The 15,616-nt window shown below is 36.2% G+C and overlaps 1 long non-coding RNA gene across 6 annotated transcripts in view; it reads right to left on the bottom strand.

Annotated features, from left to right (window-relative positions):
• Positions 1-15,616, bottom strand: part of LOC111928516 (uncharacterized) — a 60,691-nt gene that overhangs the window by 35,123 nt on the left and 9,952 nt on the right. For 2 of the 6 annotated variants that reach the window (XR_015276293.1, XR_002864144.2), the window contains exons 1-2: positions 3,546-3,657; positions 262-343 (exon numbers count right to left, since the gene is read on the bottom strand). This is a non-coding gene — a long non-coding RNA (uncharacterized LOC111928516). Of the gene's footprint in view, positions 1-261; positions 344-647; positions 1,053-3,545; positions 3,658-15,616 lie in introns of those variants that run through there. The other 4 variants (XR_015276291.1, XR_015276290.1, XR_002864143.2 and 1 more) reach the window with 4 other exon arrangements.

The following is a 15,616-nucleotide window of genomic DNA, read 5'->3' on the forward strand; positions in this document are numbered from 1 at the left end:
AAAATTCTCTCCCTTCAGCAAAGAAAAATGTTTTCTTCTTCTTCCAACCCCTCTGTAAACTCAGAGGGAGTTGTGACGTATTCACTGTTTGTCAAAGGAGGGAAGGAAACAAGACAAAAATATATAGATATTATTAATCCATATAGATATTTATTAATTAATAATTTTTTTTTTAAAAAAGAAAATTTGTATTAGTGAATCACAGTAGACAAATTCTTTTCCACTCTACCTACATACTGAAGTATGTAAAAAATAACTTACAGTGGGCAGCATGGCAGAGGAGATGCTTTGGATTCTGTGTGCCACTGGAATCAAATTTTCAAAGGCATTCAAGAGCATATGTCTGAAATGTAATAAAAGCCTTCAATCTCTTTGAAACCTAATTTCAATTCAAGAAATTCCCTTCAAAGGGTGGGACCCTTCCAAAAATATGTAGGAAACTTCCCACAGGGGAACAGGAAGAATCATTAGATAAGGAATATCTGCTAGCATGCAAGGAAAGACACGAAGAATACCCTGTTCTAAAATTCTGTAAGTGGTGTGATGAACTGATTTTCATGGTCAAATGCAGTGCATTTATTTATGCAGCAAGGAGGTTTAAAATTAAGCACCTAACAATAACGTTAGAAAGGAATTCAATGGCTTACTTATAAAGCTTGTAGAACGTCATCCCAAGTTTCTTGAAAAACAAAAAAAGCAAAAACAAATCAACAAAAAAGTCCAAACATTTAAGACAGAAGTTTATCAGTCTTTTTTAAAAAAGCAAAACAAAATAAACAACAACAAAAGCATGCCGTGCCAGTCTTGAAGTGCAGAGATTGGGTAAGACTCTTCCTTGCTCACATCTCTCTTCTTTGCCCCACCACATCCCCATCCCCAAAACCCATCTCTTCCACTGCATTTGATCAGTTGATCTGGCAGAGGATGAACTTTCTAAACAGCCTCTGCCGGCCCTTTGTGACTCAAGTATGCAGGTTCAGCAGGAGGCACTGAAAACAAAACCAGGAGCCACCTGTGGCAGAGGCACGGCAGAGCCTGCAGCACCTTGGGCTGTTCTCTAGATCAGCTGAGCTCTCTCTGTTCCCAAATCCTGCAGGCAAAATGCTTTAGCAGCTGTTTCTGCCTGCAAAATCATTTAATTAGGCTTTGAGGAATTTTTCTGTTCTACTTTGTTGTTGTTTTGTTTTTCACAAAAATAGATTGGCTTTGTGGAAAGAAGAGTTTTACTTCTATCCTCATCTTAAAGTTTCTTGGGAGTTACATTTTCTCATTTAATGATTCAACAGAGATAAGGGAAGTATACATGATGCAAATTTGTTAAATATTCAGCATATTTTATTAACCAAATCACAATCTGCAGGCTTGAAAGCTTCTGTATGATAATACCCTATTAAATGACCTCTCAGATTTATCCTCTAGAAACCATGCATTAGACTTAATAACCACATTTTTCCATTACCATTTATTCTGACCTAAAGACTGATTGTGAGTCCACAGGAGAAAACTTTTCCTGATAATTAGTTCTCCTTGGTTGTAGTCCACAAGAAAGGACAAATTTCACTTTGTTTAAGGTGCCTCTTGATAACACATAAAGCCAAGAGGAAGCATGCATAATTTTCTATTTTTCTTAAGATATTCATGTGTTTTTCTCCTGAGTTTGCACCATTATTTTGTCCAATCACTTGCTATTTTACTTTCCCTCAAATAACTGTGGCCTAGAGACACAACCAACCAGGTTTTTTCCCTTCTTCCTGAGGAAGCTTTGATTTTGACAGGATGCAGCATAATAAAATTGTCATTGACAAAACTTCCTTTGCATACATTATTGAATGCAAAGATTTTACTTTTTCCCTAGATGTTACAAATACCTCTAAGTAAACTCTACTGAAAAGTGTAAAACTTTAAAACTTCAGTTCTATCTACATGGAACTGAAAACAAGATAAATAGCAAAAGTCCTATTACTCCTGTCTCCTTCAGCAATCCAAGAACTGATACCATTGTAAGAAATTGCAGACTCATATGCCTGATACCACCCCTTACTCACAAAAACCAGACACATGGTCTGATTGCATAGAATGAAAATGCATCAAGGAAAAACAATGAAAAAACAGTTAAACTGAGCCTGAGTACCCCTGGCTCAAGGCAGGTCAAGGTTTTTCACTTTCTTGAGGAATCAAGATACTCATTTTGTGGCTAAGCATCTACAAAGTGCATCCATAGAACTGAACATCAGAAGACAGTAATAGGGCTCTAAGTCTGAAGGCAAGATACACTTTAGAGGAAAACACACCTTTTTTGTCTGAAGGATTTATGTCTCTGTTTTACTGTTAAAAATCAGAAAATGGAGTAGTCCACAACAATTGCTTGAGAAGCAGACCCTAAAATTTACTTTGCTAGGAATCCACAAAAACTGATCTCCCTGGGTGAGGAAAAAAACTTCACGCAGTGCTCAAAGCAGAGATTAATGTACAAATGCATAGAAGGCTTTTGGTGTGTGTATTTAATGCATCTGTTCAAATTATTTCAAAATTTCAAAAATAACATTTTAGTGTACAGACATTTTGCAATACTTCATTAGTCTCCTTTGGCTTAAAAACTGTAACAGAAAGCATTTTCATACTTTAAAATACTCATTACTATTAGCATACTTTTCTGTACTAACCACATAAAGTTTTAGCAAAATGATTAACAATTTAACATGAGAATAGTGTTCACAAAAACACAGTATTTGAAAAGCATGTTGGCATCTGATGTTCTCTGTGAAAAAACTCATGTTGGGTTTTTCAAAGCAGTTTTACACTGGTGACCTTCTCACCAGCTCTTTAAATACTGTAGATCTTTCTAAATTAATTCATAAATGATATTGAAACATACTATGTCATTAACAGTGCAGCTGGAAACCAACCCACTGCTGCAAATAATTTATTCAGATTTATCCTTTATTTTGTTCATGGAATATTTCATCAGCAAGTAAATCTCTTCCACAACTCCCCTGGCCTCTCCTGTTATCCTCCCCCATGGTCTACAAACAGCTTACTGCATATGTATTTATTGTTATGCTTAGGAAGGCTGATCATATGTAGCATAAAAGCACCTTCATTCCCAATCTCAAGGAATGGAATTTTAAGCAGGAAGGGTGAAACAAACTAGAAGAATTCATAATCCTAAACTGGGCATTTGACAGAGATCTTTTATTGAACGGTTTTTCCCCCTTCCTGAGCTTGTATCCAAAAGATATTCAAAACTACTGGGCTCCTGTAGGATTTATTTTGCATCAGCAGAATTAAAATTTTATTCTCCCTATAGCTTTTCAACCTATACACGTGGCAGTAGGCAAGAACATCAATGGTTGACCTTTTAGTTCCTTTTTTACCAGTAAAACACATTGTACTGACTTAAGAGTGGACCTCAATATGTCAGAACAGTTATAGTCAAGATGGGAACATGTCCTTCTCTTGATTAGCTGGAGTTAGGATGGTGCAAGACAGGCTGAAGTTAAACAGGAAAAACTCAGGTTATGAACCAAGATAATTACCATAATTACCTAATGGTCACAACAGCTCTGGAGCAGACAGTGAAGGAACCCATGGACTATCGCTGGTTGTTTTCAGAAATAGTTTAGACAAAGCTTTATCAGGAAATAAGTGCAAGTTGAATTGCCTGTGGGCAAACCAAGAAGATAGCATCCAGTTCTAGTTTTAACAACTGTCCTATATCATTCCAGTTTCCATCTTTATTTGCTAGTATGTATGTAAGTATACTAGCATATACCAGGCAGAGTATGTGTATTTCTTTTAATCAATTTTTCTGCTCTATTTTTTCATACCTATCCATCTTTTTTCTATTTTTTATTCTACTTCTATTATATGTATGTTTTATATTCAGACATACATGTAGTATATCCTTTATTTAGCTTTCTTTAGTAAGTCACCACAGTCAAATAATTCTAAAAATCCTCAATTACTTATTCACTTAACAGCAATATTTTTAGTTTAACTTTTAACAGTACATAATACAAACTGAAATATTTAATACCCCTAATTTCTACTGCTGTCTCCCCCTCCCACCAAATAATTTGTTATATAACTGAGGCATAAATCAAAACTAGAAACTAAATGAGGTTTTTCCTCCTTCCTTTTTTATCAGTTTGTCATTACCAGATGACCAGCACAGTTACAGATAGATTAGTTTATTCTGAACATAATTAGAAATGCCTATTTTCATGCTAACCAATATATGTGTATAACTTCAATAAACATGAATAATGAATGAGAGCCAAAAAAGGCATCAGATTTGTATTCTGCAATAATATTTATGATGCCAGTTTAGATGATTTATGGTTGACAACAAGTTAAAGTCTAGGACAGAAGAATCATGAGGTCGCTGAAACAGAGAAACTCCATGATACTGAAATCACTAACATTGTAGCAATATTTCCATCTGCTGGGGGCTATATATAATTAGCACCTACTTGCAGCTGCCACATCGTTTTTCCAATGAAAGTTAAATTGATTAAGTATAAATACCTGTCTTACTGGTATGATCATGCAATCTGGCCCCATGATTTCACATTTTTTTCATATATTTCCACAACATTCAGACATAAAAATAATAGGATCTCTTAAAAGAGATCTCTGATCTTAAAAGGACTAGCACAAAACTAAGGCAGCATATAGAGGCCATCCCAGATAGGTAAAACATATGAATCAAGCACATTTCCTACATTTAAAAGGACACCTTGAATCTATTAACAAATCATTTGGATTCATTTCTCACATGACAAAGCAGCTTAATTTAAACATCTCAATGTTTAAAAAATCAATGGCATCAAAGTCATGGCTTTATTTTTGTCAACATAGCATATTGCAAAAGAAGAACTTCTATTTCTCCATGTCTGCATCACTTTTTGAAATATTCTCTCATTTCCAAGTGGTGTTATACAAAAAGTCTAGAAGAGTGAAAAATGTAACATTGCTACATAGCAAATAACCAGCCCCAGAGAAAACCAAGGTCTAAGCCCTGAGTCTAAGAGAATTTGTTTCACTTGAAAGACTTTGTCCCTCTTCAAATAGAAGATACTTACAATTTTTTTTCTTCAGCTAAATCCCACCACACATGATTTGAAGATAGTTTACACCACTAGGCCAAGCAATTTAATTAACTCATAAGGGCATTCACATGGGCTACTATGCACTCTGACACCACCGAGTTTTGAAAGTACCACAGATTTAAGAAAACAAGCTGCTCCTTTGTTAAAGAAAACAAGCTTCAGTAAAATAACTTATTAAAGCCCACACAGCATAAGGATTAATTCAATCTTTTGCAGCAGCCACTGAAGGCTCATATAAACAAACCAATACCAGGCTTTGCTTTCGCAGTTACTCCACAGTATGTCACTGTCAATTCCAAAGTGAAATCCCCAAATGCAAACCCCAGCCATCCATTAGAGTGGCAGCACCAACTTTGGCCTCAGCTACCCTGACATACTGGGCTTTTGTCTGACAGAAGAATTTGACTCTGTATTTATGTACCCTCACACTCTCTTAGGTACTCCTGATTGAAGGCCTGCACAGCAATTCCAACATCCATACTGACAGGGTCATTACAAAAGATTACTCCTTCCCTTCTAGAGCATGCTCTTGTCAAGTAAAGCCTTTTAAGTCTATGTGTAGAATAATTTAGTCCAGTATCATCTAGTTTTGTTCATGGATAATGCAGCAGACACTGGCAGTCTTTGTTAATTCAGATTGTGCAAGCATTTTATATAAATTTATATATTAGCACCTTTTTCTGTTCTTCTATTTGTTGGAGGTCACCCAACCAATATGGGAGCATTGTGCTTCCCTTTGAGGTGGGGAGCAGAATAAAAATTTGAACACAACTATATTAGTTCAACCCTCAGAGTCCACAGAAACCTCATAATCTACACAAACTATTGTTGCACACATTTACTCTGACTGAAATAAAGGTGTTTGAGCATAAATTAAAACAACCATGAAGAACTTGCATAAGGTTTTTACTATTCCTTACTATTTATGAGGTACTACAAAATACAGCACATCCAGTAGTTGCAGGTATTATTAAAAACACATTATTTCTGTGGCATGATCACCAGTTTAGAATAACTAATTTTTAAGCTGCAGTCAAGCAACAAAGAGACCTAATTTCCACTATGTTCTTTGACACTAAACACAATTATAAAACATCACCTTCATTCAGAAGTGGAAATAATAAATTTTGTAGCAAAAAAACCCCCACATTCTTTCTGAGAATACATCATGGTGAATCTTCTCACCTTCCACTTAAATCAGCTTTTTCTAATGAACCTTCACACATGCTCAGAGTGGAAGGTTATACAAATAAGTGTATCTCATAAATCTCATGATCTCATATCATCAGTAAGTGTTTCTCATAAAGAAGCCCAAAGTGCCACGGAAGTTACAAAGAAAAGGCAGAAAGTCCTGGCCTGTGCAGGAAATGTTTTCAAAAGGAATAGGTTTAGGCACTGAAAAAAATCCTTCCCAACATCACAATAAATAAACATCAGGAATCTAAAAATCCAGGAGGGTTCCAAAATAGACAAAAGCGGTCATAAAGATTTATTGTATTTATGTTTTTATATCAGACTACCTGAAATAAATAAGATTGGAAGTATGAATTCTAAATACCTCAGAAGAACCTTCCACTACTTAATTTATATCTTTGCTTAAATACCTAAATCCCTGGAGCACGCTGGCAAACCTACCTAAATCATGGTGGATAATTAAAGAAACACTGTCAGCAGTTACTTTTTTGAAGGAGGCACCCACTTCCCTATCAATCAGCATTTTTTACACTGATCCACAGCACTCTGATGATGTAAATCACTGCTGCACTTACAGTGCTACAAACAGTGCTGGAAATGGAAATTTAACACGGTAACTAGGTAGTGCTCAGGGAAGACTTTCATTTTAAAAGTATTTCCCAGTAACAGTACATAAAGCAAGCCACTGTGAGCAGCTGTTTTCATGCTGATACTGGGACAATTCAGCAATTTTTTACTCACAGATTAATGGAAACTATATGGAACAGAGCCTTAGAGCCCAATCCTGTTTAAACATTTGGTGTTCTCCAATTCAAAAATTCCTGGTGAAAATAATCAAGAAAGGTGATTGAAAGCTGCAGATAATGTTTAGACAAACTGTAAAGGATTACAGAATCAGATTTTAAGAGAGAGAAGTCCCTTTTCTCCTGTTTTCATTTTAAGGTTTAAAATCTTCTTTCACTTCCATTCTTAGTTTCTTTTTTAGTTCTTAACATAAAAAGATAGAAACTGAGAAATATATGACAAATCAGTAATTCCATTTTATGGATAACCTTTCAATTTTTATCTTTGCTAAGCAGGAGAAATACCTTCAGGCTCTTAGACCAGCTTTTCAACTGCAAACTCTGTAATCTGCATAAAAACTATTAATCTTCTTTTCATCCTCCTTATATACATTAATGTCCCCTTCACTCTGTGAATACTGTTATTATAATGACAAATGGAGGAGCACCCACTATGAGAGACTGTGTAATTACACAACAACACTTTTCCTTGAAGAATCCTTTGGTTTTGGCTCAAAGGCCGTGTTTCAGAGAATTTTCAACAGACGTGTGCATCCAAACCTATGTCAACCATTTTCTTTCTCTCACAAAGTAAAAGTGTGCTATATTATGTTAAATAGTTTTCTCATTGCTTAATAAGATAATAACTTTTCCTAACTTCATCTTCAGAAACACCTAAAACTTGTCAGAAACTTTCTGTAACAACTCAGCTAGAGGCACACCTCTAGCACAGTTAGTAAAAGCAAATTAGCAAATAAAAACATGCCTGTCAAAAGGGAACTAAAAAGCAATCTAAATAATAATTTACAGCACAGCTGAAGAACATGAAGAGCCCAAAATTTCCCACTGCCCAATTCTCACATTTTATAGGACATTTTCTCTTTTAAAAAAGTACTGGAGTGAAACATCAAAATGAAGTGGTACTATCAAAGTGACAGTGAGTCAGTGATAGTCACTGAATACAACTTGTAGTTTTGTGAAGCATTTGGCATCTGAGCTGGTGGGAAACACAGGCTATGAAGGTACCTCATTTCTCATCAGGTCTCACATCAGTTGCTGTAAAAAAAAAAAATCTTGCTAAATAAAATGCAAGCACAATAAGTTATCATCTCTGGAGTTTATACTTCTGAACTTATTCAGCTGATGTCAAATAAAAGATCTTTCTCAGACTTTTTTACAAGTCAAGTTTGCAAACCTCTATAGAAAAGATCTGGAGTAAAAAAAAAAGAAAGGAAAAGTTTTGGCTGATGCACAATTAATTCTCTGACCTCCTGGGAATCCAAAGGGAAATGTGAACTGGCTTAACCAACACACTGTAGGGAAGATAGTCCAGATCACATATGACAGATTAGAAAGAGGAATCCTTCTGCAGAGGGGGTATAACTCATGCTGCATAATTCATTCACTGAAGCAACAAACCCCATCTTTAAGGGGGATTTTGTTCTTCCTGATCCTCCTGGAAGTTCACCTCATAACTTCATGACTAAAGAAAACCTAAAATTCAAACTAAAGGAAATTCTCTCTTCTAAAGTGCTGCTTTTCCAAGAAAATTGTTAGTTCACCTCAGAACCACTTTTCATTAAAAGAAAAACAAACTTAAAAAAATTAAAGGTGCATCTACATCTATGGAAAAGTCAGCATTTGATTAAAATCAGAAGAGGGAGATCAAAGCAGTTCAAGTTGGAAGCACTGATACAGCAGCCTGAACTGCAGCTCTCCTTAGCCTGATTTATGAACCACAACACTGACAAGAACAAGCCAAGACTCCAGTGCTTTACCAGGATTTCTCAGCAGAAGGAATCAGGATAGAACATAAAAGATAGAACCTTGCCAGGCCATAACCAAGAACAAGGGATAAAAAGTCAAGAGGACAGTTGTTTTGGACTCCCAAATACTTTATTTTCAAGTGAATGTACAATGTTAACCTTTCAGATTTTAAATGCAAGTAAAAATGCTGCAGGAAGAAAAATAATAATTTTTCAGTTAACTAAGGTTAGAAGCTGGAATCCTTGACCTTTTTTTCTTCCTGTTTTTTCTAATCACCTATCCAAAAATATAACCTAAAAAGCAATGAATTGCATGGTAGCCACTCCTTTAACCCTCTGCCAGTAGCATATCTCTAATAGAGAGATCTTCACATCTCTCTCTTCCCCTCTTTAAGGGAGATGCTGTTAGGATACTGTGTTAAAGGTGTTACCATACTGTGAACTTAAAAAGTTGTGGCAAAGGTCAACCATGTTCACATTATGCTGGGTCCAAAGCTGCCAACCAATTGTTAAAACAAAATAAGCCAGAGATCCTAAAACATTGATTCAATAAGCCTTAAAAATATTGACAGCTTTCATTACACATCACTATTTTAAAGAATAGAAGAGTTCCCTTAAGGTCTGGGTCCCACTGAATCCTAAATCTCACATCAAAATTAAAATCCCAAAGATTTCTGAAATGCAACAAAAATAAACACCATTTATGGAGCATCAAGATTCCTGAGAACTTAAATACACCAAAACCCATTTTGTTTTCCTTAATTTTTTGTAGTTTGTTTTAAATCTATTCCCATTTTACAAAGTACTGAGCCCAACTGATTTTAAACATCCACTGTATAGGAACTAATTAAGAGCATAGGACAAGTCACAATGAATGAGCAATAATGCAAACAATTTCTTCTTCATGGGAAGCAAGTTTTAACTTTGAGGTATTGCATATCAGTGGCATGAGACAGTCTATCTACTGCTGTTCCTATGGCATTTCTCCTTACTAATCTCTGCCTGTGATAGAAATAAAAGCAGTAAGAAGGTAAAACTCAGTTATAAATGACCTATACTAGAAATCTCTGCCAAAATACATTTGTGGGAGATGAGCTTAGAAGAGGAAAGGGAAGTGAGGCATACAGGTAGGCCACCCCAGGGGTGCTGGCAGCCCTACTGGAAAAGCCCTGAACATAGACAACCTCACCACAAGGTTTTGATTTCACTTTAAATTTCTGAAGAGATTAAACTTTAAAGCAAAAAAAAAATAAAATAAAATAAAAACCTTTTTGGCAATACCCTGTGAATACACACTATGAGGACTGTGAATTGTATGTGAATTGTGTCTGTACTGGCAATTCCTGTCCTACACACCTGCTTGTTAGCAGAAAAAGCTACTTCCAGGCACATACACAGCTCACCTTCATAAAGCACAAGTTTCTTTATCTACACAGAGATACTCCAGACTGTCAAAAGACTGCAGCTTGTATTATCTAGACTTTATCCAGGGTTATGGCTTTGTTTTTTTTTAATTTAATTCTATTAGGACTGCACTCAATGGTAAAATACAATAATTTCCTCCTAAATCCACACCTCTTATCTTAAAAAGAGGAAAAATTCCTAGGTGTGATTGTTATTCAGAGCATCTTTCCACTTCAAGTTTTCCCTGTTCCAGCAGAGATGATTTGGTTTGTTTCATGATCAATAAAATTGTTCTATCTTTTGCTACTGACATTAAAATGTTTCCTTTCTGTGCCCATCTCTACAAAGCAAAGGGAGTTAATTAAATTCAATATCAATATAAGCAGCTGCAATTCCAGGACTAATATGACCCTAAAGGGACTGCTAATTAGCCCAGTGTTCATACTGACATAAGATGCTTGTTAGACTAAGCCAGTACAGTTCTACTCCCCCTGTACTGCACTGTTGCATCTTGATTTCCCCATAGCACAGGGGTGCAAAATCCCATGAGGATTTATGAGCAGAACAGAACTGTTCTTTCAACACAAATAGATATCACACTCCCTCTAAGGATGTCCTGTAAAGCCAATGAATTTCCTCCCTCCTTTCTTTCTGTACTGCAATCAGCTCCAGTCAATCTCATGAAACTACTACAAGAGTATGTATTTCTCATTTGCCTTGAGCCACAACATGTGGCATCAGCCTTCAGTTCATCTGGGAGCAAAATCTGAACAAACAACAATACACTAGAAAGGGGAACAAGCAGGTAGTGGCCAAAGGAGCCATTGTGTCCAGCCCCACTTGGATTCTTCTTTCCATTCTCACCCATTCCACTGAACTTCCTTCAGGTCTCTTATGTGTTAATAAAAGACATTCAGAGATCTATTAGGCATCAGAAAAAGACAGAAAGCATTTGTGGAACTGACTGGTTCTCATTTGCTGAGGAAAAGGGTTTTTTTGGGAGGAACTAAGCCTTTGCTTATAGCCTTCTTCTCCCAAGAGCCTTCAGAAAACAGTCCTTACACAGGAGTTGCAAGAAGCAACTTGAACAGACATTCGTGGATGGAATATCTTGTCCTCCTTATTGCCTTATAAAAGAAATATTTTCTTGAATGTAACTTTATTCCCTCCCTTTAAGCTGGATATATAACACAAAAATTCAACAAAATGCTACATAGATTTATAAACAAAGGCTTGTTGCTCTCCCTTTTAAACCGTGTTTACAAATTGCTTCCACTTAAGAAATGCTGGCAGTGCTTCATGGTCTGTGAGAAGTCTGGAGACATGTCACTGGCACAGTGACGCTCCTCTGATGCACTGCTCTGCCTTGCTGAAGCTCCATGGTGGTAGATCTGACTGCAGGCAGTGTTCTCTTCATCTTTTCATTTTGCAGCAAAAAAATTATTGTTACTTGTCCCTGAAGAATACCCAGTTTATACAGGAAAGGGCTAAAGACAAATCTGAAGTTATCTCAACGAGCTGTTTCCAAGGGAGCTTAATTTTTCTGTGGCTTGATTCCCTCAAGCAGTTTTTATTGCCTTACTATCAACATCACAACACCTCTCCCTAAAACACATACATACAGTACTTTGGTACGATAGAGACCTGTTCCCAAAAGATCCTGAAGCATTTGGCAATAAATTGGACTTCTAAAATACCATTTTTTCTAAATGATAACAACTCAAATCTAAGAACATAAGCCTCTGTAGAGCAGCAATCTAACAATGACAGTAATTTGACTGATGTATGTTATTTGAGAGATATTTTGCACTGGCTAAAAAGCACAGAGCTCCACTGCAGCAAAGAGACTCCCTCATTTTTTACTTTACTTATTTTCAATTTTATTTCCTTTTCCATTTAAAGTATTTCTAAGCCTGCACTGAAGGTACAGTTTGCATTTGTATTTCATGCTGCTCAACTGTCTGGTCTTTCACTAGAGGACAAAGAGAGAGTGTTTTTGTTTATCTTGTAGGAATCTAAACAGTACTAAACCCTATCTCTACCAAAACAAACAAGGTCTCACACACTTTCCCAAATACAAGTATGTCCTTGTAATATGTGCCTGCGAGTACCCACTTTACAATTATGCTAAGTGATTAAGCCACGTGTGGAATCTGGATTTTAAATGTGCATCTTCAGTCGAAAGAGAGATCTTGGTAGTTTTAATAGTAACCCAAGAAATACTTGTCAGCTCTTGTGAAACTGCATCTATTTCAACTTGAAATACTTCCCTGGCTAAGGAAAGCAGTTTTTTCCACTGATTCACTCTCAGGCTAATTTGAAGGCTAGTTCTATGTGGCCTCAATTTGGTATTAAGGCATTTTGTAAAGTTTAAGGAGCTGCATAATCCCCAGGAAATCAACTGCACAACCTGTACTTGGCACCATCTCACTGATCTGAGACCTATTACATTTCCTTAGCTGGATCTGCTACCACTGGGGCAACTTCAAAGTGTGAAAGTGCTGTCCATTTAACTTCAAAAGAATACTAATACTCATGAAGAAATATGTAATTAGTTTTGACAAACTGTGGGGGAACAGCTGAGCAGTAGACCAAGTACTGCACAGTTGATGGATGATGTGGACATCTTGCACCTGGTGGGCCAGAAGCCCTAGGAACATCAAACAGAAATGTAAAGGAGGAAGCAGAAAAGGGGACTGAGCTTTGTCTAAAGGAAATCAACAAGACTGTGGTCTTCTCTGGGTCACATAAATAATGCAGTTATTGCTTAGGTAGTGGAAAATTTTATCTAAAGCTGTAAGGGTATATAAACTGAAAACAATAAAGTGACTTCTTGTTTGCACCAGGAGGAGTCCTGTCTCTCAATCACCATCAACAAACTTCAGTCAAGCAAGCTGTAATTTTAAGGCATCTCTACAGATCTGATGAATTACATCAACATCCATTATCTTCCTTATCTTATTTCCCTTCCTCCTCAACAAGTAGATTATGTTCTTTACTTTCCTGCATGATAGAGTAACAACCTGTGCCAGTCTACTCATCTTTACCATGGAATTAACATCTGCATAATCGAATATCAACTGAAAAGGACAGGGTCTAGGAAGATAAAGGTATTTTATCATGACTTTGGTAGAAAGGAGTTCAAACATAATAGAGCCAGAAAATTCAAGCCAGCACTGCATAATACATAGTTAATATGTAAACTTCACTCAAATTCCCATCCATTATTAATTTATGTTCCTAAGAGGAGCTGAAGTTGTTACTATGATATTATCATATAACTCTTAGAGATAATAGAGAGAAAACTAAGGAACATCTGGGAATGTCTTTTACCAAAATTAAGCAATCATTCTTTAATTTCTGAATGCTTTCAATGAACTGTTACAAGCAATTGTTATTTACTAGTGCAAGTGAGCAGGTCATTTCCACTGATTCACATTCAAGTATTTGGTACATAACTTGTCTATTATTTGCAAACAGAAGAGTGTTAATTTGTTCAGTAATTTTGATTCAGTTTGACACAATCATGCTGCATTTCAGGAGGTAAAATAATTATTCCCTTTTCTAATTCTACTCTGCAATATAAATAAAACAAAATAATCCTTCTAACTTCTTCAGTCCATCATAAAGTGCCCACATGAAGTTAGCCAAAAATAACATTCATATCTGATATGCCCATTGTGCACCCTCATCATGAGTGCTTCAAACCAACTCATTGTTACTGTTAGGTGTACCTGTCTTGGTCCTGAGCCAGCCAGGCTGTAGTCGGGGATTTGGCTGCTCAAAACCTGACACTTGTCAATTCTGAGGAGCTGTGAAATGGTTTTGGCATTTGGGTTCCTCCTTTGTGCAATTCACCAGCACACAGCACTCTGCAGGGGACCCAGCCAAACTGCTGTGGAGATGTTTCAACACACAAGTTCATGTAGTGCTTAGTTTGACCTGAAGTAAGTTCACCTGATCTTTCTCACCACCAAGACATCAAACATGGCAAACTTCCCTGCCTGGAGCTGGTACTCCAGACTGCCCCCCTAGCAGATCACTGACATTATCTGGCTGTACAAGCCCTCCCTGACCCCACACTTCTCTCCATCCCCACAGCAGCATTCCCCTCAAAACACACTTTATCTCTCACTTGCACCAGGAAAGTAACCAGAGGACCAGCACAGGTCTGAAGCATCTTCTTTGCTAAACAGGACATTCCTATTTTGCAAGCAGTTGTCACAGGTTTTTTTTCTGCAAATGTTGGGATGTTCACAAAAGCTGTCTATTGCAGTTCAAAGTAAGAAAGTTTGATTTGTGTGTGGTTTTGCCTCTGCTTAAACAAAAGAAAGCACAGCTCAGCATCCTGTATTTAATGTTTTTCATGCCACAAGAGCAAACAAATGTCAGTTGACCTGATGATAAACTTTAGCTTCTGTGTGGGTTTTTTTAGCAGGATGAATAAGCTTAATTAATATAGAAATAATAAGTTATACAGAGATGATTGGTTTTGTTCTTGGACAGTGCACAGGAATTTAGACTTGTTAATAAGAGATATCTTTAAAGAAGTCAAGCAGAAACTTCTTAATTTTCAACTGTTTGACAGCTTATATAATTGTGGATTTAATTAGCCCAAAAGAAATAATGACTTGATTTTTTCTGTATCACACTATTTGAAAAAGAAACTGTCATTATAATAGGAAAAAAAAAAAAGAAAATAAATATAATACAATAACCACCCATGGTTATAAAAAACTATATTGTTGAGCAAGTTTCTCAAGTTCTCTAAAGTGAATTTGTTGTTTCCTCCAGGAAATGATGGATTAGCTGTCCTGTCTCATGTACAAATGCATGAATCACTTCCTCCTCTGTACATAATATACCTATTTTAGGTGCAACTGCTAAAGTGTTCATACTCTTGAGTGTCCTAGGATGTCTGCTGGCTTCTCCTTGTTGGGACAAGTCTCATGTAGGCACAAAAAAGATCAAATCACATCAGGGTGACCAAAAGAAATAAATCCAATTTTTAAGTGTACTATTCCTTTATATGTACTAATTTTTAAATAAGTTTGGCAAATGTAGCATTTAATGTCTCCTTGTAAATTTTGTAATTTATAATGCTACTCACCTTCCTCAATATCCTGCAGGGTTATTTGTATAGAAAAATACAAGCTATATTTCCTGTTCTCTAGGCTAGAAGGTGTTAAAACAAACAAACAAATAAATTTGGAAGAACTTTCAAAGAACTTTCACTTCCTATTAGTCAAAAATTGGTTCTCTCACCCAAGTCTTCTCTTTTGTATTATCATTACAATTCTACGAAACTAGTTAAAACAAATTAATTTATAGTCATTTTTTCAATTTCAATTTAAGCTAA

Source organism: Cyanistes caeruleus, chromosome 14, assembly GCF_971803275.1.
Source record: "Cyanistes caeruleus chromosome 14, bCyaCae1.hap1.1, whole genome shotgun sequence".
In the NCBI taxonomy this organism is placed as follows: domain Eukaryota; kingdom Metazoa; phylum Chordata; class Aves; order Passeriformes; family Paridae; genus Cyanistes; species Cyanistes caeruleus.